At 39.1% G+C, this 21,500-nt stretch overlaps 1 protein-coding gene across 15 annotated transcripts in view; it reads left to right on the forward strand.

Annotated features, from left to right (window-relative positions):
* Window positions 1–21,500, forward strand: part of THRB (thyroid hormone receptor beta) — a 287,386-nt gene that overhangs the window by 27,467 nt on the left and 238,419 nt on the right. The gene's annotated exons all lie outside the window — the stretch shown is intronic.

Below are 21,500 nucleotides of genomic sequence, written 5' to 3' on the forward strand. Positions count from 1 at the left end.
TCCGTGTGAAAAGCTTAGATGAGCATACCTCAGGACAAGGCTAGTTCTGAGCTGCAGACATGGGAGGCTGATGACATGCACTCATAATCACCTACAACAATGTTTTCATCCCATCAGGCATTGGGACCCTACCCCTGAATTCCAGTTTGCTGCAGGTGCTGTGAGATAGCTACCTTGAGTCGATGTAACCTTGGCAATGAGGATGTGCTCCATTGACCAGCCACCTAGTGGGGACATGCAAAATTGCATGCTCAAAGTTGAATTGAATAACAGATTTTTTTTTATGTCGACATGCCTTCAGTCATGTTAAAATGCACAATTTGCTTGCACCCAGGTTTGAATTGACCAGTTCCATTCCTTATTTACAACTCCTCCAATTGTTGCGTCATCTGCAAACTTTCACTGATGACTTTTTTTCAGGTCATTGATAAAAATGTGATAGCGTAGAGTCAAGAACTGGTCTCTTTAGGACTTCATTGGAGTCTCACCCACTCAGTGATGATTCTCCATTTACAATTAAGTTTTAAGAGCCATTAGCTAATTTTAATCCATTAATGTACTCCATATTATATATCATTATAGTGTGTTAATCAAAATGTTGTGCAGTACCAAGGCGAGCACCTTTATAAAAGTATATTGTGTGTGTTTGTGCTTTTTTTGTGATGGTACTGCCTGGTACGCATATGGGCACCTCCAGATGCAGTACCGGCACCTCCAGTCAGAGCTCAACAACTTTCCCCTGGAGTACTGGCACTTTTTTTTTTGTTAATTAAACAAAAAAAGCCCTGGTCAAATCTATCACCTTTATCAACTACACTTCTAAGGTGATTTAAAAAAATGAGATTACTTCATGCAAGAGCAGGGGCTGGTAGCAGTGCTGCTGGTCCTGCTCTACCTGTCCAGTTCCCAGCATCACTCAGGGTACAGGGACTAGGAAAAGGGATGAAATGGGAGGCAGGAGAGGGATGGAGAAGGGCAGGGGCTTGGGATAATGGGTGGAGTGGGGGGCAGGTCCTAAGAATGGGGAGGGTTGTATCCTGATAGGGATGACTCTGTGACTACCATATACGTTCTTGTATCATGCTCATCACAATGATACCAGAGCACCTTTCAGGAGTTTAAGAGCATGACTACGCATCAGTCATGTTTGTTCTGTCAGCCTTTTCTCATAGGGAGAGTTGTGTGCAATAGAGTATCTTAGATACTCTATTGCACACAATAGGGTGTGGGGGTTTTGTTTGTTCATATATAAACACATGTTTGTTAGAGAAGGCAAGGTCAAAGAATTGTGCTTTGTTCTTAGAGCGGAAAGTGGTAACTTTGTTGTCCTTATTCCTGGGGGAGCTAATTTTAGAGTTGTGGACTGCTCCTGAGAAGATTTCTGTCTCCCGCACAGAAAAAAATTATTCTTCTTGTAGTGAGTTCCATTGGTCCAGAGGAAGAATGTAGTTTGACTATGGTCTTCGTCCAGGAGCTTTAGATGATCTTTTAGCTACCCTGTGCCATGGAGCACTTTGAAGAAAAGGACTGAAATCTTGAACTTGATTCAAAATTGTATGGGAAGCCAGCATAGCGAGCAGAGGTTGGGTTGATGTGTTTATGGGACCCTCTATTTCTGAGGAGACTTGCTGCAATGTTCTGTACTACTTGGTGTTTCCGAAGTGCTGCTGAATGCTTCAGGCTCAGGTATACTGCTTTGCTGTAATCCAGCTGAGAGGTGACAAAAGCATGATAATGGAGGCCAAGTCTTCATCCATCAGAATTTGCTAGCCAAATGGAGATGGCAAAAGTGCTACTCACAAGTGCTGATGTGTGGGAACTTAGCATCAGCAAGGAATCCAAGAGTGCTCCTATACTATGGAAGAAATGACCAAGTGGAGATGTTTCTCTACAATCATTGGGGACTGCATTGTGGCTGTAGGCTCTTCAAAGGACTTTCCTTTGCTCACCAGCATTCTCTCTCTTGTTTGGGTTCAGCTCCCACCAGCGGGTCCTCCTCCAAGAGCCGATCTTGTCCAAGCACTCCACCATTTTGGTGGTAGTAGCATGGTTGTATTTGGTAAAGGACATAAAGTAGTGTACCATACTGTCCCCCACTGCAAGTTTCTGTTCTCAATTGCAAGGGGAAGTTTTAAGGAGAGATTCGAAAGATTATGAGCAGCTATTTCAATGTTTTCTTTTCTCATCATTGTTCAGTATGTGTCCACAGGCCTTATTTACTGCCCACTAATCAAACCTGGCTCTGGAAATAAATTTATTATTTCCTCAAGGGCTTTTCTATGGTGTTAATTTCTATAGAAACTGAGTGCTTCACGGACATGAGCTAATTTGTCTTTACAACATTCCTGTGAGGTGAGGAAGTGGCAGTACTTCCCAAATATGTATGTGGAGCAGAGGCACAGAGATTAAGGTCAGCAGTGTCTACTAATTTTGTGTACTAAATTGGAGATGATTAGGACCTGGTTTTTCAGAGTACCTAGCATTATATTATCACTTTATATATTCAAGAAGAGCCCTCATTAACTTCTATTACAGCTGTGAGTGCTCAGCACTTCTACAGATCAGACCCAAGTTACCATGTTTGGCCTCCAGACAATGAGGAACACATAAGTAGTGACCACTTGTCACAAGTTTGGCTTAAGTGACTTCTCTAGCATCACACAGGAACTCAGTGTCAGAGGCAGGGATACCATCCAATTCTCTAGGACAGCATTCAACTGTCCTAACTACAAGATTGTCCTTTCTCTTCCTGAAATCCCTTCCCTCATTTAGTACACGTCTACCAACTTCTACAGTAACTGAGGCAGTGGTCCTCTAGATGACAGGCCCCTTTACTATATTGTACAGTCCAGAAAACTCCAGAGGTGGGGGTGACAAGCAAGAGTGGAGTGTGGGACTGTGTAGGGAAGGAGAAGGGAAATGGAACAAAGAGCCAGTGGTGGGAAAGGAACAAAGAGAAGTTGCAGGAAACAGGGCAGAAAGGGTCATCCCTGAGTGGAATGGAGAGAGGATTTTATTTTTTTATTTATGTTCGAGTACATTCCCCTTCAAAGCCTGAAATGTAACCCAAGATTCACTGTCGCAAGATCTCCTGTGGCAAAAATAGTACGTGGTTGTGTAATTAAAGCCTGGCTTATACTGCATGTGCACAAGAGTGGAGTAAGAGCCGTGTAGGGTATGTAGTGAGACACATACCCACACCATTCAGCTATGTCTCTATTATACTTGCTAACCCATGTGTCACTGGCTATACCAGTATGTCCTACTCAGATCTGTACTTTACACACTGCTAAAAGCAGCTTGTAATGTAAACATACCTACTATTTTGTATTGTTTGAGCTGGGATAAATGGAGGTGGAGTGGAAAGGACACAGGGCACAAAACTGGTAACAAATTGCTTACCTAGAATCATTGATCTTTAAACAGTTTTAAGGTGTTTCAGTATTGCAAGTTATTTGTTTACAACATGTTTTTAAGGTGTGTCAGTTTAGATTTACAATCTAAGTTGTAAATTGAGAGTATTACCTATATGGGTTCATTAGGAAAAGATATGCAAGATAGTGTATAGACAAGCATGGCGTTGGTTATTTACTGGTGACAAGAGTTAAATGTTTGGATTTAAATTGAAAGTGTGAGTAAACAGTGTCTCTTAAGCATTTGCTCTGTGGCTAGCACAATGGGCTTAATTGGGCTTGTTGCATCTTATGTTAATATAAATACACCTCTTTTCCCTTCTCTCGCCCCCTCCCCCCAAAATAAAGTTGTGCTGACTTAATTTTATAGATTTGCAAAGTGCTTTTCATACCATTCATTTTAATAACAAAACAGTGCTATATTTTAAACCGAGGTAACATTTGGCCCAACAGATGTTTGTCAATCTGCTTTTTTTGCCCGACTTAAATATGTCTTTTGCTATGCAGTTTTCTTTACCTCCAAAATTGGAATATAGGTTTTGATTGGTCAGCATACTTCCTTTCATGTTTTAGATTTGTTTCCTGTTTCAAGTGACCGGCAGCTGTATCATGCCAAGTCAGTAGTTGGTTTTTAAAAAAAATACAGGAATGCTAAGCCTAAAATATTAACATTGGAACTGTGATTTATGAGCATATTTATTTTGATCTCCTTGGTGTCTCAAACTTGTGTCATTTGTTACTATTGTAATAAGGAAACTAAGTTATTTTTTTCTGTATCATTTGTAATTGTACCAACTTTAATAAAGATAACTGACTGTTTTATGAAATCTTGAATTTTAGTTAGTCATGCTAATATTTCAAGGAATTAGTTTTTTCTTTCCTGATACATGTTAATATTTTCTAGTCAACATTATGAAAATTCTACCAATGTAGTAAGTGATCACCAGTTACGCAGAATGTAGTAGTTTTAAATTATTGTTGTATTTGGTACATTGCACATACTTACATTTGTGCATTGAGCAGTTTCTGTATTCTTCATAGATCATGCTTTTGAGCTGATTTGATCTTCATTTTCTGACCCAAAATAATAGCTATTTCTGTTTGTATATATTATAAACATACTTTTTGTGCTCTCATGCCACCCATAACTTAAGGAAAGCTTGTTCGGTTTGATTTAAAGATAAAATTTAGACTTGTTTAGATAGCTAGCCCTAGATTTTTCCATTACAGAGAAGCTGCCTGGCATTGGTTGCACTGATGGCAGAATGTTCTGAGCCATAGTTTAACAGGGCAGGAGATAACAAGTATTTGGCTTGAACAGAGATACCAAGTTGGAGGGAGAAAACTGGAAACAGTAAAATGCAAGGAAGCTTAAGGGCAATAGTAGAAAGCAAGTTAGACAGAGTTGGTAATGTAATACACTGACCTTTTTGCTGGTATAACTTATGGCTGCATACAGTACTGCACAGGGATGTTTTAGACTCTCTTCCTTTTTTTTTATGGCCCTGATATGACCTGTTTTGGAAATGTGCTTTATTAAAAATAGATTAAATGGGAGAGACTTCTGAAAAGCATTACAAAATTGATAAGGAAACTCAAGTGAATGACAAGAAAAGAGATTATAGGGAAGTGTATACTTAGCTACTGGTGGTGAGGAAGGACAGGGCACTTCATAATTATCTTCAAATATTTTAATGGAAAACACTCAAGGGAAAGGAATTATTTAGTATAATAAAGATTGGTATTAATAGCAATTATGGGGTGAAATTAAGAAAGGGGGAATTTAGTCTGAATGTCTGGAAAGTCTTCCTACGAGTGAGATATCTATTAAGCTGGGGAACGGACTCTAAGAGAAGTGATGAGAAATATTTAAATCTAGACTGGGCAAAACAACAGCAATCAGAGAATATACATTGGCCTGGAGGTGAGCTGGATAACCTAGCAGGTCTCTTCCATTTGTTAGCTTCTCAGACTCCGTGAGTAGGGTTGCCAGATGGTCTTCCAGTCGCTCCCCTTGCCAGGCTTCTGTCTGGTGCGCAGTTGGAAAAATCAGAAAATACTGGACATTGCACTTGTCTGGTATTTTCTGATTTTTTTTTTTTTTTAACCAGACAGAGTGCAAATACTGGACTGTCTGGTAAAATACCGGACACCAGGCAACCCTATAGGTAGCTCTTTAAGAAATAGGATTTGAACTGTAAACCATGCCTAGAGAAGAATCCTCTGTGATACAATGGCACTGTAGGCCTGAGGAAATGAGGCCTCTAGGTCAGAAGACTTTATTTAAAAGAGAAAATTGGCAAAGCATTTTACCTTTTCTGTTTAAAATATATTTTGAGTTCTCATAATAAATACATAGAGACAACAGGGCCATTCCTGGCTAGAGCAATTGCATAATCTGGGCCAAGAGTTTCAATAGTCAGTTATTGTTCAAGCCCCACTCCTTCCTGCCATTGCCTCACTCTAACCCCCATGGCACCCCATCCCCTGAGGATATGGCTTTGGGGATTAGTAGGGAAGGGGACAGGAAGCCACAGGGAAGCAGGGTGCACTTGCAATTGCTTTGGCTGTGGATGGGCACATGCCAGGAGTTTGAGACCCCTGACTCTCATAGACCTAAGTCTTCAAAACTAACCAGAGATATTGGGTGTCTCCATTTTTTTTGTTGCCTAGCCCTTCAGGGGGTCTCATTTTTTTCAGGGGCAGCTGTTTGGAATTTTCACAAAACTAAGTCCCTTTAAGATACCTATACCTTGATATCTCAAAACACCTTTCATGTTAAGACACTGTGGCCTATTTTTTCCCCAATCACAGAGGTATCTGAGCACCAATGCTTGAGTACTATAGACATAATTTATCTAGGTATTTTTCTTATGTTTATACAATTATGATGAACATAGTACATAGGATTTTAAAAACAGTTTTTCTTTACATACTGCAAGGTTTGGAGCCTAAAGTGTTCTCATCAACTCTTACAAGATCATATTAGGGGAATTTAGAAGGGAATGTTAGGATCAAGTTGTTTTTCCCTTGATCGAAGATGTCCTCTGTAATAGCCATATATAGGTGCCTTTTTTGTTGTTAATGTTCCAAGTTCCACATTGCTTTTCAAGTGACTCTTTAAAAGACCATCAGTGTGTGCTGAAATAATCACGCATTTCCTTTGTCTTAACTGCAAGTGAAATGTTCCAGAAAATTGTAAAGCCTTATTAAATAGTCTAACTCCCACCTCTCTGTTGTGGGGCAAAGGCTTCTCCTGATCTTTAAGTGGTGCTCAGCCATGCCTGTGTACCCATTTGGGGGAAGGGGGACTATGTCTCCTCTCCCAACTGTCCCATTATTTCATCCAGTCCATCTTAGTTTGCAACCAAACCATGCCTGTGGTCTGGCCATATGATCTAGCAACTCAAATCAATAGCCATGCCCTTCTCCCGCACGATAGCACAGCCCAGCAGCCCAAGTCAATAGCAATGGGATGTAGATCCCCTTATGGGGTATGAGGACCCAGGCCCACCCTCTCCACTGGATTCCAGCCCAGGGCCCTGGCAGCAGTGCAGTGGACCACCACTAGGTTGGCAGGGAACCCCACTGAAACACACTTTCTACCCATCTCTCCAGCATAGTCTTCTCCAGCTCTTTCCGCCAGCCCAGGAGCTTCTGCTGCAGTTCCCTGCATCAGTGTCTGGGTGCACCTGCACTTCCTCTGTAGCAACTCCTGCGACACCACCTTCCTCATGGATGGTCAGTTCAGACTGAGCTGCTCCACAGGCCATTATTATACTCCGTCTCCAGCTGGAGCATACCCAGCAGGGTTGTGGGGGCAGAACATCCTCAGACAGGTTAACAGGGTTAACTCTTGCAGCCCCAGTGTGTGGTTGGTACACCCTATCACACACTGATCTTCCTATCCCTATTCTGTCCATTCCTGCAGGCTCCCACAACAAGCAATTGCAGACTGATGACTCTTCTCCCCTTCCCCCCCCCCCCCCCCACCCACACAGAGGATCTGGTAACTTAAAAATGAAAAGCCTTCCAGTTTGCCAGACTTATTAGCATAACATTGAGCTTGTGAAAGAGCCATTAAGTGGTAATGAAACCATTTAACAAGCATCTGCCAACCCTGAATTTACTAATTGTGAATTCCTATGTCTATAAGACCTTTGTTTAAAATTTGCTCTCAATCTTTCATTAGTTTGTTGCTGAAGATTGAAACAATTCTGATGTGATGTTTATATAGATATTTAGGTGCAGTCTGAATATTCAATTTTAGCCTTAAATGCTTGAAGCTTCAGACATAAGTTTTAATAAAGTCTTCAAAAGACCACCCTTATATAAAATACATATTTTAATTGTAATTAATATAGTACAAAAACTTGTTTCCAAAGTCTTTCTGTCTTTTCTATACATCCCTCCTTTCCTTTCTCCCCCCTGTTGAAGAGCCATTAAGGAGACAATATTCCTCTTCTTCCAGATAGCTGGAGAAATGAGTTTTCCTTTTACTTCTGTTTGATGAGCTAGTTTTAATAGAACTCTCCACCAAAATCAGTACCTTACTAAGATTCTCTATTATGCCTAAAATCTTTGGAAACCTGTTTTAACATGTAGTGAAACTTCATAAACACGTATTATTACGAAAATCACAATAAATTAGTGCTCCCTTTTTCTATTCACTTTATGAATACACTAAACCTCTCTGATTAATTTAAAATGGGACTGTCAATTGACCTGTGTTAACACCTGCAATTAATGCAGGACAGGATTAATGCATTCATTTTTTTGACACATTAATTGCAGGTGTTAATGCTGTGCTGCCCCTTTGAAGTACAATCCTGGAGCGGCACTTCAAAGAGGCTTTGTAACAGCAGAGCCAGGGAGCAGTTGGAGTCCCTAGCTGATCCCAGGCTCCTAATGCGCTGCCCCTTGGAAATGCTGTAGCGGTGCTTCCAAGGGGCAGTGCTGCATGGAGCCCGGGGTCAGCTGGGAAGTCCAGTTGATCCCAGGCTCCAGGCAGCACTGCCCCATTGAAACGCCATAGCGGCGTTTCAAAGGGGAGGCGCATGCGATTAATCACAATTAAATTTTTTAATCACTTGACAGCCCTAATATCTTTGTTTTAGTGAGTTTAAATATATATTAATCTGAAATAATTACTTCATGAAGGCTTAAGAATATATGTAAAATAAAAAATCATCTTAGAAATACGGATGAAGAAAATGTAAAACAAAAGAGCTGCATCATGTATTCCATAATATTTAATGTTGTATTCAGAAGGACAACTGACTTGCCCTTACTACAAGGCTTTTGCAAATAAATCTGACAAATTTCATGGTATATCAAAAAACCTGTGACCAACATTTTTTAATTAGCTAATTAAATGCACTAAATTTGGGATCTTCTGCATGTTCAGTCTTCACAATCTGGCATGCAGTGCAAATCAAGCTCCATTTTCTTTAGAAAGAGATTTTAGAAGAGCATTCTTTTCCCCCCCCCATATGTCATTTGTTCATTTGGGTTCGGGGATTTGGCTGGAAAGGGTAATCTGAGATAGTGGGGTGAGGGTGTGGTCTGGACAAAATGGGTGGGAAATGGGGTGTCCCACGCTGCTTCCAGTCACTCCCATTGGCCAGGAGTGGTGAGCCACAGCTAACAGGAACTGCAATCGCCGGTACCTGCAGTGATAGCAGCCCTCCAGGGGCTAACCCTGGCGAACCACCTCTATGTTATTGCCCACCCTGATCTAGGCCATCCTTAACAAATGTCTGTCTAACCTGCTCTTAAATCTCCCAACAGTGGAGATTCCAAAATCCACCTACGCAATTTATACCACTGCTTAACCATCCTGACAAGATGTCTTAGTGTCTAGCTTAAACTGTCCTCACTGCAATTTAAGTCCATTGCTTCCTGTCCTATCCTCAGAGCTTAGTGAGAACAATATTTCTTCTTCCTCTTTGAAACAACCATTTTCTAGTACATGAAAGGTTATGTCCCCTCTCCATCTTCTCTCCTCCAGACTAAACACACACACACTTTTTTTTTTTTAATCTTCCCTCATAGGTCGTATTTTCTAGACCTTTAATCATTTGTGTTGCTTTTCTCTGGCCTTTCTCCAATTTTTTCACTTTTTTCCTGAAATGTGCAACCCAGAACTGGACACAGTACTCTAGTTGAGTACCTAATCAGCACAGAGTAGAACAGAAGAATTACTTCATTTGTGTCCCAACACTTCTGCTAATATATCCTTGAAAGATTTCTTTTCAACAGTGTAACATTGTTGACTCACATTTAGCTTGTGATCCACTATGATTTCCAGATTCCTTTCTACATTACTGCATTTTAGGCAATTGTTTCCCAATTTGTATGTGTGCAACTGCCTGTACCTTCCTAAGTGGAGTAATTTGCATTTGTCCTTACGAATTTTATCCTATTTATTTCAGATCATTTATTCGATTTGTCCATATCATGTTGAATTTTAATCCTATTCTATAAAGCACTTCCAAGTCCTCCTAGCTCAGTATCATCCACAAACTTTATATTTTGTTCTTGCTCTCTCTGCAGTATTCAGAGGAAATCCTGGATTTGTGTTCCACAGCACTCAAGAGTGTGGTTTTTTTTATTTTGTTTTTTGTTTTTTTGATCCTGCTATGTAGCATCCCAGCTTTCTTCATGATGAAACCATGTAGTTTGCTTGACTTGAGGCCTTCAAGATCCCTTCCATATCTAGGAGAATTTACCCAAGAGCATTTGATTCATTATGATGTACTACACTCTTTGTTGCGAAATAATCTCTTTTTCTAAGAAGTGATTATATGTGTTGGCATAACTTCTTGTCTTTTTCATAATCTAGCTACAGTAGTTTAGTAACAATTATGTTACAATTAGAAAGTCTATCAAGAAAATGTTCTCTATAGAGAAGTTATTCAAAGTGAACTGTATCTTCATTTTTGCTTGATCTATATTTGTGAACTATTTTGATTGTAAAAACTTTTAAAAACAGCGAATAGTCTAGCAGCACCTTAAAGACAAACAAAACATGTAAATGGAATCATGAGCTTTTGTGAGTACAACCCACTTCTTCAGATGACTGGAGTATTAAAAGTCCAGATCCAAGAATAAATAAGGGAAGGTGGGAAGGAAAAAAAATAGTGAATATTTTGGTTGTGTTGTTGTTGTAATCTTGAATGGTTTCTTTTGTTAATAAAGAAAATTTTGTAAAGGTAATACCTCATTTTTTCTATCCATTTCCATGAAACTGCTGCTGTAACAGTGTCCCTCAAGCTGCTAATGATCGTTTGAATGCATCAATATAAAGCACATTTTTGTGTAAACAACCACTAGAGGTAGACAGATAACTGTGTAAAATGTAGGTTAAATCAATGTTATTAAGAAAAGAAGCATAATGAGAAAGTTGTACAGTAATTACTCAAGAATCTGAAAATACAAAAGTTAAAATTGAATAGAAAACCTTACCTCTCTGCCTGTGTGTGTGCGTGCGCAGTATACTACTGATTTAATTATCTGACTAATACTATTTGATCACATAATAATGTTTCTTACTGGAGCATGCACTTATCTAAAATCCTAGCCAGCACATTTAAATTGTAGGACTTTAGTTACAAATTTGTTTCTAAAATTGATTACCACAAATTCATAAACTGTATTGTAATATGGAGTTGAGGTAATGTGTTTTAAGCTTAAATCGTACTTCTTGATTTCTGAATGCGCAAGGGTAGGATTGCTGAAGTGCCTTAAAGGGGATTCGATTAGTTAGAAAAGCTCAGCAAAAGTAGGCAATGTTCACATTCTAGTGATGGTTTCTTTTTGCATTTAATTGTTTTCAGTTTCTTTTTTGGGGGGGGAGGGGGAAGTAATGTCTTCTGTTCTAGATCTATAACAATCAGCTAAGTAACATGAATAGCTTCATCAGTAGTATATAGCCAGTTTGCCAATTACATTCTGCCAAAAGGTGACTAGTGCCTACCTATGGCTTCAGTTCATCTTACAAATGCGTAGTTTAAGAAACATTTGAGTAGGGTAAGTGTTCTCCATCTCGTAATAGTTGTTTGTTTGTTTGTTCTTTCTTGTTTAATCTACTTTAAGGCCTCCTAGTTTATTTATTAAAGAAGACCCCTTTCTTTCTCGACAGATCCCCCTCTAGACTGCCTCTTTTTGCAGACAAAGTGCTGTGGCCATTTTTATGCAAATTAAGTGTGGGATATTTAAATCCCTGCCTCATTTGCAATGCCGACCTGCCTAATCTGCTTCCCTCTGCTGACTGAGGGATGCAGTCTAGACATACCCCGTGACATAGCCTTAGAGACTTACCTTCAGCCTTATATATAATTCAGAAGGGTAGCTGTTGTTCTGTAACTTTAAAAACAGCAAGTAGTCCTGTAGCATCTTAAAGATTAACAAATATACATAGTATCCTGAACTTTTGTGGGCAAAATCCACTTCCTCAGATGTGCTGCCCATCTGAGGAAGTGGTTTTGCCCATGGAAGCTCATGATACTGTGTATATTTTTTTGTTAGTCTCTCAGGCAGGGGTAGGAAACTTTTTCTGAGTCAGGGGCTGCTGACCCACCAAAAAATCATTTGGGGGGCCACACACAAGTGAGAAGCAAAAAAAAATAAAAAAATAAAAAATAAAAAACCCTCACTGGTTTGGCCCCTGACTGGGAAGGAGAAAGACACTCCCCACATTCCATTTGCTAGTGGATGTTGTGTGCTCCAGCCACAATGTGGGGATGAGGGGCAGCAGGGAGGCTGGAGCAATAGCATGGGCTCTCAATTCTGGGGGGGAGGAGAGACTTAGTCTCAGGGGCTGGATCCAGGCAAGCTGGGGGCCACATCTGGCCCCTTGGCCTGATGTTTTCCATCCCTGCTCTGAGGTGCTATAGGACTACTCTGTAAGATACAATGAAAGTGTAGTTTGAACACTTAATTTCTACCATCAGGCAAGGTGTATTGAGGCGTTATTGTGGACGTAGAATAGTCTGCACTTGTAATATCAGAAAGGACGTGTATGGAATGTGTTAAGCAATAATAATTGGGAGAGGGCATTTCTCAGCATTCAGACTGGCTGGTGATGCTGAAGACCCAAATCTTTACCTCGGACCTTTTAATCCATCTAGTCATTAATTAGTGGTGAATGCCCAGCCTGGAAGTTTATATTTTCATGGTTTGTAATTCTAACAGTGTAATAGTAAACTATCTAATTATATGCAATGAAAATTACAAGTTGCACGCTATGTTATATTTACAATACTGATCTTTGCACAATAGCCAGTAGGCATGTAGGATTTCAACATTCCATTTTGTTTACAATTGTAACTTATTTAGCTATGAAGAGAGGGATGACTAGTATGTGCTAAGTTGTAACTATCACATGCTTACAATGACACTAGATTAACAATGCTATTTCTCCCTGTATATATTTAAAAATGTGGGCATGCAAAATAAATGTAATCTATATTAAGATAATGAGTTGTTCCCAATCCTTATGCAGAGTTTTCTATGTAACAAGGAGTTATGAGTAATGCAGGTCTCTGTTTAGCCGCATTAGGTAGATTTTCTAATGCGTTTTCAAAAGTTTCGGCAGGATAGCCATGTTAGTCTGTAATCGAAAAAGCTTAAACAACCAATAGTCCTGCAGTGCCTTAACTTCTGAGGTGCTGCAGGACTATTTGTTGTTTTTAATGCGGCTAATTTTTACTAAGCTCCCAGTGTAGACCAGACCTAGGTGTCTGACTTTTCTGCCCCCTAAACACGCCCATAGTTGTGAGGACTGAACTAAAATGCTGGATAGATACAATTTCAGTGTTAAAAACAAATCTTTTTCAAGTAACACTTGCATGTGTGGACCTGGTATAGATGGTTTTTTAAAACTGAACTGAAAATATTATTTTGTTAGGTGTAAATTCCGCTGCAGGAGTCCAAATAATTTGCTAAGTGCATATGTACAGAAAGTATAGTTAGAAACAGATTTTATAATTTCTTGTAAGGTAGCCCTTTGTTGAAGTGGCAAGTCCTGTTTTCAGGGGATCCCATCTAAAGGCTAAATCTTGTAACATGCCAAGGTCTCCAATTTCCTCTGTGAATTCAGTGGGGACTGAGAGCACAGTGTGACACGAGATCAGTGTTTTAGAGGTTTAGGAAATCTGGTGCTGATGGAAAGAGTTCCATTGACTTGGGTGAGCTTTTTGCATGAGGCCTACATAAGCAGATTACACCAGGAATGTGTAAGGAATTCCACTGTGGGAAATATCTGTGAAATATCAGCTGTATCAGCTATTGCAGGCAAGCAGAGAACTGCATTTAGGTAAAAATAGATGAGCCTGTACTATGCATTCATATTTTATGGAATGCTGGATGGAAAACAAGACATTTTTATCATTCCCTATTATTTATCTGCTCCTATTCAATTTTTGTATACACGTGGTTTGGTTTTCAGTGCTGTTTGTCTGCCCTTTTAAAAATTGTTCTTTAACCCTTGTCTATTTGCCTTTTATCTCAAGTGACTCATGACTCATTATTTACTCATGGGTAATCAACTTTTGCACAAACCATCATGTGAGGACTGAGGTATTCAGCGGTTACACATTTTCAAAAAACCCTCCTTTTAACTCCCAACTGGCAACACCCCCTTCTGCTCAGACAGCTCATTGCACAGAGTTTGTGTCATCTGGCAGGACAGTTTCCTTTATACTTCACAGGGTTAGCTGGTCCTGGTCTTCGGGTGTTCTAGAACCCCTTTGATATTTAAGTCTCTTGGGAATCATGAGGGAAAATCAGTCTCCTCCCTCGTCCACTGGATTGCAATTCAGGGTACTTAAACCAGGCAGGTAGAGTCAAGCCTCAACACCCCCTCATGTGTCCTAAGAGGTAGGAAGGCGCACAGAATTATAGGCTTCTCAAGCCTGTCGATCTGTTCTTAGGGTTGCCAGGAATCCAGTTTTGAACCAGACAGTCTAGTATTTGAGCTTTCTGTTCGGGAAACACATTGAGAAAATCTAAATGTCCGGTATTTTCTAAATAAGATGTAATGTAGATTGTGATGTAATGTCAAGTGTGTCCGGTATTTTTGTTGAAACCATCTGGCAGCCCTATCTGTTCTCTGGAGTGTTCTCTCTGGACAGCTTCTCATAAGCTTGCTGGCAGAAGTTTGCTTCTACCATCTGCTTGCTCCCCTGGAATCCACTCCACCTCACTGCTTCTCGGTTATTTTATTCTCCCAGTTGCAATGAAACTGCCAATCAGCACTGACTGTTAGCTGATGCATTAACTCCTTAGCTGCCAGGCCAGCATGAGATCTGTCAAAGGATGTCAGTCATTTTGTGGAGAAAGGTAAATACATCAGTGATTGTGAGGTACTTAGATACTATAAAGATCTGGACCATATAAATACGTAAATAGAGAAGAATTACTATTGAATTTCTGTCTGTAGCTTAGGATTTTAGATTAAATTAAATGCACACCTCTGCATTCTTATGTCATTTGAAAATCGGTTTCTTAAAGTACCATCACTTGATTGCAAAGTGAGAACCCTATTGTGATAAATGAATTCCTTTCACATATCTTTGAAGGATGCTAATTTGGGCTGTCTAAAAGGTGCTCTGTTAGTTGACATTTAAAAGGTTATTGTAAGGGCTAAAGCATGAGTTTTTTTACAGTTTGCAATTAATAGGTGGCATTTCTGAAAACACTTGAGGGAGTTAGGCATTTAAATTCCATTGAAGGTATATTGAAGTTGGTCATCTAATTTCTGTAGGCACTTTTCAAAAATTCAACTAAGAATTTGTGCTCGTGCGTCTGTGTGTGTGGGCAGTGTAAGATTTATGATGTCCTTAACTATTCATTTCCTTATTTTTCTGTGTTTTAGGTTTTAGAAATGATAGGTAATTATGCTGGTGTCATTTAGGCCAGGCCTACATGAGAGGTTTATATCAGTGTAACTGTCACTAAAGGGTGTGAAATATCCACACCCCTGAAGTGACATAGTAATGGTGACCTAACCCCTGCTCCTGTGTAGACAGAGTTATATTGGTGGGAGTTTCTCTCAGGTGGGCAGCTTAATTGTGCAGTAGCGCTATATGTGAAGACAAGCCCTTAGCAATCTTAACTGTTTTTATAAATGCACTTTAACTTCCCAGTTTTGCACTGTGTATTTATTTTGTTTTGGTAACTGGAGACATAATTTTTAAAACTATTTTTTAAATGGCATGGAGGGTTTATCAGATTATTACATTAAAGAAGCGAACCGTGCTGATTAAATGGATAGTGACTTCTGCAGAATATTGCCTTGTTGAATACAGTCTTGATAAGATATACATATTGATTATGTACCTGAATTAAGCATACATGCATTCATGCTCAGTACAGTCTGCATTCATTCTAAAGGTTGGTAAAAGCTGTTTTTTAAGAAGAGAAAATTAAATTCAGTGGTTAGAATGAAGATAGCCTGGTACTATAGATCACTGGTAGGCAACCTGAGGGCCACATGCAACCCATCACAGTTCTGTGTGTGGCCCCCAAGACATTATTTTTGCCATTGTCCCTGCGTAGGGTTTTTCTAGGTTCTGTTGGTTTCCATTTTAATAGTTTTTTTTTCCTTACTGGTATTACTGAAGTGACACAGACACAGACACAGCAAGGGCATGTGAAATGAGGTACATGCTGATTGCACACAACATTGACTGTAGGAGCTATGCACTCCTGCATCCAATCAAAGCACTGCTACCATTTAATTGGCATACCCTGCAAATTCTAAGTATGCAAGTGCAGTTAGCAAAACTACCCTCTTGGTTACAGCAATCTTGTGGCCCACTTAAATGAAAAAGGGTCACTCATGCAACCTATTCACTAGCTTAGGTTGCCCATCGCTGCCATAGACTTAGTCTTCTGTACCACGTAGCCAAGTCAGTCAATCTCTTTGTGTCTTAGGTCTTGGCTACATGGGGAAGACACTTTTGATATAATCTATGGTTTGAATTTGAAGTGATATAGTTGGACCAGAATATCCACCTTCTTCCCCATGTGAACACTTATTCCAATATAAAGTGGCCCTTTTTTTTTTAATTTAACATATGTCACTTGAGAAGAGGTTTAAGATAAACTAACAGCATGCTTTTTTACCTTCATCACTCCACTGAAGAAATTCAAGGCTAGTTTTTGTAGAATGATGATTTCTTAAACATTTCACAACTATTGTCCTTGAAAAATATCTCATGCATTCACCAATGCCAGGGTTTTTTGTTTCAAATTTTGTTGTGTAATATAATTTAATGGGCCAGATGGGCGGGACAAAGATCACTCATGAGACACTTTGCAAACATTTCCATAAGGTAACCATTTGAGTCTTTTAATCTGAATGTATATTTAAGTCAGTTTTAAAATGCAGGTTGTCAGTGGGATTTCAAAATTTGAAAGTCTGAATAATTTTCTTTTTGAATTTGGTGATTAAAAAATAATCTTTATAATGGCACTGGGATTGTAGCCTTAATTAACGCAACATACACTTGCAGATGCTGGACTGGAACCCTGTTCAGAAACTTCAGACACACTGGGCTGTGTCCTTGAGCAAAGAGAAGGTCCCTGTTACCTGTCATAACACCATTATCTTATTGCCAACCTTCAGTCAGCCCACTGAAAGCAGCATTCACATGCATTCTCTTATGCTCACAAACACACACATCATGCTTCCATGGCAACTTCTAATTGTCCCTTCACATTTTCCATACAATCAAATCTCCTGGAAAATTAGCTAAGTTTTAAAAATAACTTTTCTTAAATAAAATGTATTATTAAAGCTTTTTGTTGCAGCCCCAACCATTCTACCATATATTACAAGAAGAGTTATTGATTCAAAATATCTTCCATTGATATAGAAACATTTTTGCTACTGGCCTAAAGGGAGACAAATGAACATAAGAATAGACATACTGGGTCAGCCAAAGGTTCGTCTAACTCAGTATCCTGTTTTCTGACAATGGTCAATGGCAGGTGCTTCAGAGGAAATGAACAGTACAGATAGTTAAGTGATCCGTTCCCTGTTGCTGATTCCCAGCTTCTGGCAAATCGAGTCTAGGGACACCATCCCTCCCCCTTTGGCTAATCGCCACTGAGAGACCTGTCCTTCATGAAATTATCTAGTTCTTTTTGGAGCCCTGGCATAGTCCTTGCCTTCACAACATATTCTGGCAAAAAGTTTCACAGGTTGTGTGAAGAATACCTTCTTTGGTTTGTTTTAAACCTGCTGCCTATAATTTAATTTGGTAACCCCCAATTTTTGTGTTGAGAGGAATAAATTATACTTGCTTATTTCATTTCTCCACACCAGTCATGATTTTATAGACCTCTAGAATATCCCACCTTAGGGATTTTTGTGCTTGGAAAAGAAGACTGTCTTATTAATCACTTCGCCATATGGAAGGTTTAAATACTCCTAATAATGTTTTTTGCCCTTTTCTGAACCCTTTTCAATTCCAGTATACTTTTTTTGAGATGAGGCGACCACATCTGTACATAGTATTTAAGGTGTGGACACACCATGGATTTACGTAAAGGCAATATGGTATTTTCTGTTGTAAAGTATAATCTATCCCTTTCTCAATGATTCCCAACATTCTCTTGTTTTTTTTTTTTTTTTTTTTGACTGCCACTGCACATTGAGTGGATGTTTTTAGAGAATTATCCACAGTGAATACAAGATCTTTCTTGAATGGCAACATCTAATTTAGACCCCATCATTTTATATTATAGTTGGGAGTATGTTTTTCAATGTGCTTAATTTTGTATTTATCAACCTTGAATTTCATCTGCTATTTGTTGCCCTCTCACCAAGTTTTGTTAAATCCCTTTGTAACTCTTTGCAGTCTACTCATGATAGTTATGTCCAAAGCAATCTGCAGATTTTGCCATGATACTGTATACCTCTTTTTTCCAGATAATTTGTGGATATGTTGAATGATCTGGTTCCAGTGCAGATCCCTGGGGGACACCACTATTTATCTCTTTCCATTCTGAAGCCTGACCATTTATTCCTGTCCTTTATTTCCTATCTTTTAACCAGTTACCAATCCATGAAAGAATCTTCTCTCTTATCCCATGACAGTTTACATTGCTGAAGAGCCTTCGGTGAGGTTCCTTGGTAAAGACTTTTAAAAAACTATAATTATGCATTGGATTGCTGTTGTCAACATGCTTGTTGACCCTGTCAGGGAATTCTAGTAGATCCGTGAGGCATGATTTCCTTTTAGAAAAACCATGCTGACTCCTCCCACAACAAATTGTGTTCATTAGTGTGTCTGTTAATTTTATTCTTTAATACCTTTTCAAACAGTTGGCTTGATACTGAAGTCAAGCTTACCAGCCTGTAACTGCCAGGATCACCTCTGGATCCTGCTTTATAAATTGGCATCATATTAGTTATCCTCCAGTCATCTGGTACAGAAGTTCATTTAAGTGATAGCTTACAGTGTTTATACAAAAGTCAAAATTTCAAATGAGTATTATTTAATGAACTGTAACTCAAAAACAATTTAACAATTTTCTGGAAGGCATTCACCATGAATGTGGCAGTTTTCTGGCCAGACTAATTACCCAACCCACAGACTTAGGTGCTGCTAAAATAGACCTTCCAAAAGAGTCAGCTGCAACTTTAATTGTGGCCAGGCTACCATTTTTCCATCATAGATTTAATTAGAAAAAAGTGAGGCTAAAGTGTAATTGAGGTCCAGTTCCAAAAAAAATGTCATGGCCACTAGATGGGTTTTTTCTCTTAGGTCCATCCTTATAGGAAGAGACTTCTCTCTCATCTTCCTATGCTGACTACCTGATCTTCCTTCCAGGTGGGATTATTCTGATTACTCTGCAGTAAGGCAATAGCCCTCTATTGCTGCATTTGAGCTTGGGTGTCTGACTAGTGTATCCAAGTCTCAAGGATCCTGCCTTAACCTATCCTAAAATAGAATTCCAAAGCATTTTAATTGTAGCTCCAATGTGTGTGAAGAGTGATGATCACAGCTGTCAATCTAGCACTGGAATCTAAAGTATCAGTCTCATCTCTTTTGATTATTGAGGTATTTTACAGCAATGGAAATGGGTATGAGAGTTTGTTGTGTTTGGTTCTTAGAGACAGGCTGTACTGTGGAGAAAAGCATCAGCTTAGCTTTAGGGTTTACAGAATAGAAAGGGGAAAATGTCACTGCAGATTATACTAGTTGCACTAAATGCTCATCTGTTAAAAGCAATTTGGTTTTTTTTCCTGCTGTGCTGAGATATAAACCTGTTGTCTTCTGTACAGTAGTATTAAACTACACAATTTCAACTGAGTTGAATTTTCCTGGCAAATAGTCTACTTCTGCCAAACAGTTTATGACAGTTACTAGAAACTGCTAATGCAGAAGTTCTGTGACATCTGAGAGTTCTGTGACATCTCCCACTTATATCTGTGTATTATCTTCATTAATATTAATACGGAATTGTGTATTGTGCTAACAGAAATGAGTGTATACAGACAGTTCAAGGGCAAAACAGTGTTTACTGGTGTTAAAATAACTCAGCCAAATTCTTTAGTCTGTATAGAAACAGAACTCCAATTGGATTAATTTTTTATTGGAGTTTTGGTAAATACCTCCAGCTTTGGCAGTTAGTCTATGCATGTAATTCTATAAATCTGAGATTTATTATGACCTGAGCACATAAGGTCCTCATTCATGAACCAGGTCCTCATTTTGCTGTACAAACTGAGAAGAACTTACAATCTAAGTAGAAGACAAGAAAAAACAAATGGACACAAACAGATAGCTGAAGAAGTTCAGAGAAACAGTACAACAACACTGATCAGCAGACTAGGAAGTGGTATCATCACAGCAATGGTCTAACCATTGTCCACTTTTTTGTGGGCCTAGCAAAGGAGAATTTTAAGGAGGGATTTGAAGGTGGACAATGATGTATCTTTGCTGTGGTTGTTGGGAGCTCTTACTGCTTGTGGGGGCAGTGTGGGAGAAAACATTTTCAAACAAGCAACTGGTAGGCAGTAGAGACTGGCATAATGGGTCCATCAAAGGTAGGAGCCAGCCTTTCAATACTTTAAGAGAAATTATAGGGTGGAGATACAAAGAGCCTGTGTTTAGCACTTAATTCTGATTTCACATAGGTGTGTTTAGGCCATGTCTGCAGTAGTGAGCATACAGTGACACAGCTGTACCAATGCAGCTGTGCTGCTCTAAGATCACTCCTGTAGCTGCTCTGTGCTGTTGGGAAAGAGCTGTCCCATTGACATGATAAAACCACATGTGCTGGAACTGGTTTCCATGATATACAGGGATTACAGTTTCGTTCAATGATCAGCAGCAGCTGCACTATACAAACTGTTCCAGCACATCTCAATAAAACCACCTCCATTGGCGGAAGTAGCAGTGTTGGGTGGGAAAAGCTCTCCTGCTGATATAGTCCTGTCCACAAGGGCACTTATGTTGCTCAGCAGTATTTTTTTCATATCTCCAAGTGCCATAAGTTACACTGACAAAAGTGGTAGTGTAGACATAGCCTTACTATTTATCTGCTTAAAGCAGCTTCTACACTTCTGTTTGAGATCAGAATTCAATTGGTTATGCCTAAGTGAACTTTTGTTGTATTTCAATACATGTACAAGGCATTTTACATTTCTTTCATTTATGTTTTAGTTTTTCAGAAAAAAGCCACCCTGGTGGGTTTTTCAGTATTTTTAACCATTAGGTCACTGAAGTATTTATACAAACATAATGTGTTTTTGCTGGTTTATGTTCTAGGAAACATTGCCCTAAATTTTACAAGTAGCTGATATTTTTGGTGACTCCACATTTGGGATGAATAACTGGAGATATCTTAAAATACACCTGATTTTCAGATGGCCTGAGCTCAGTACTTTCTTAAAATCAGTCTAATTTAAAGTGGCTCAATTTGGGCACCAAAAACTTAAGGCATCCAAATTCACTAGAAGCTTTTGAAAATGTAGGTTGTTAGACTTCTAGCTTTATGACTGGACAGTTTAACTGGTCAAAAATGTTAATAGGTCCATGTAACTCTGCTTTCTCATCTTATTTTTCA

This window comes from Pelodiscus sinensis, chromosome 2 (genome assembly GCF_049634645.1).
Source record: "Pelodiscus sinensis isolate JC-2024 chromosome 2, ASM4963464v1, whole genome shotgun sequence".
In the NCBI taxonomy this organism is placed as follows: domain Eukaryota; kingdom Metazoa; phylum Chordata; order Testudines; family Trionychidae; genus Pelodiscus; species Pelodiscus sinensis.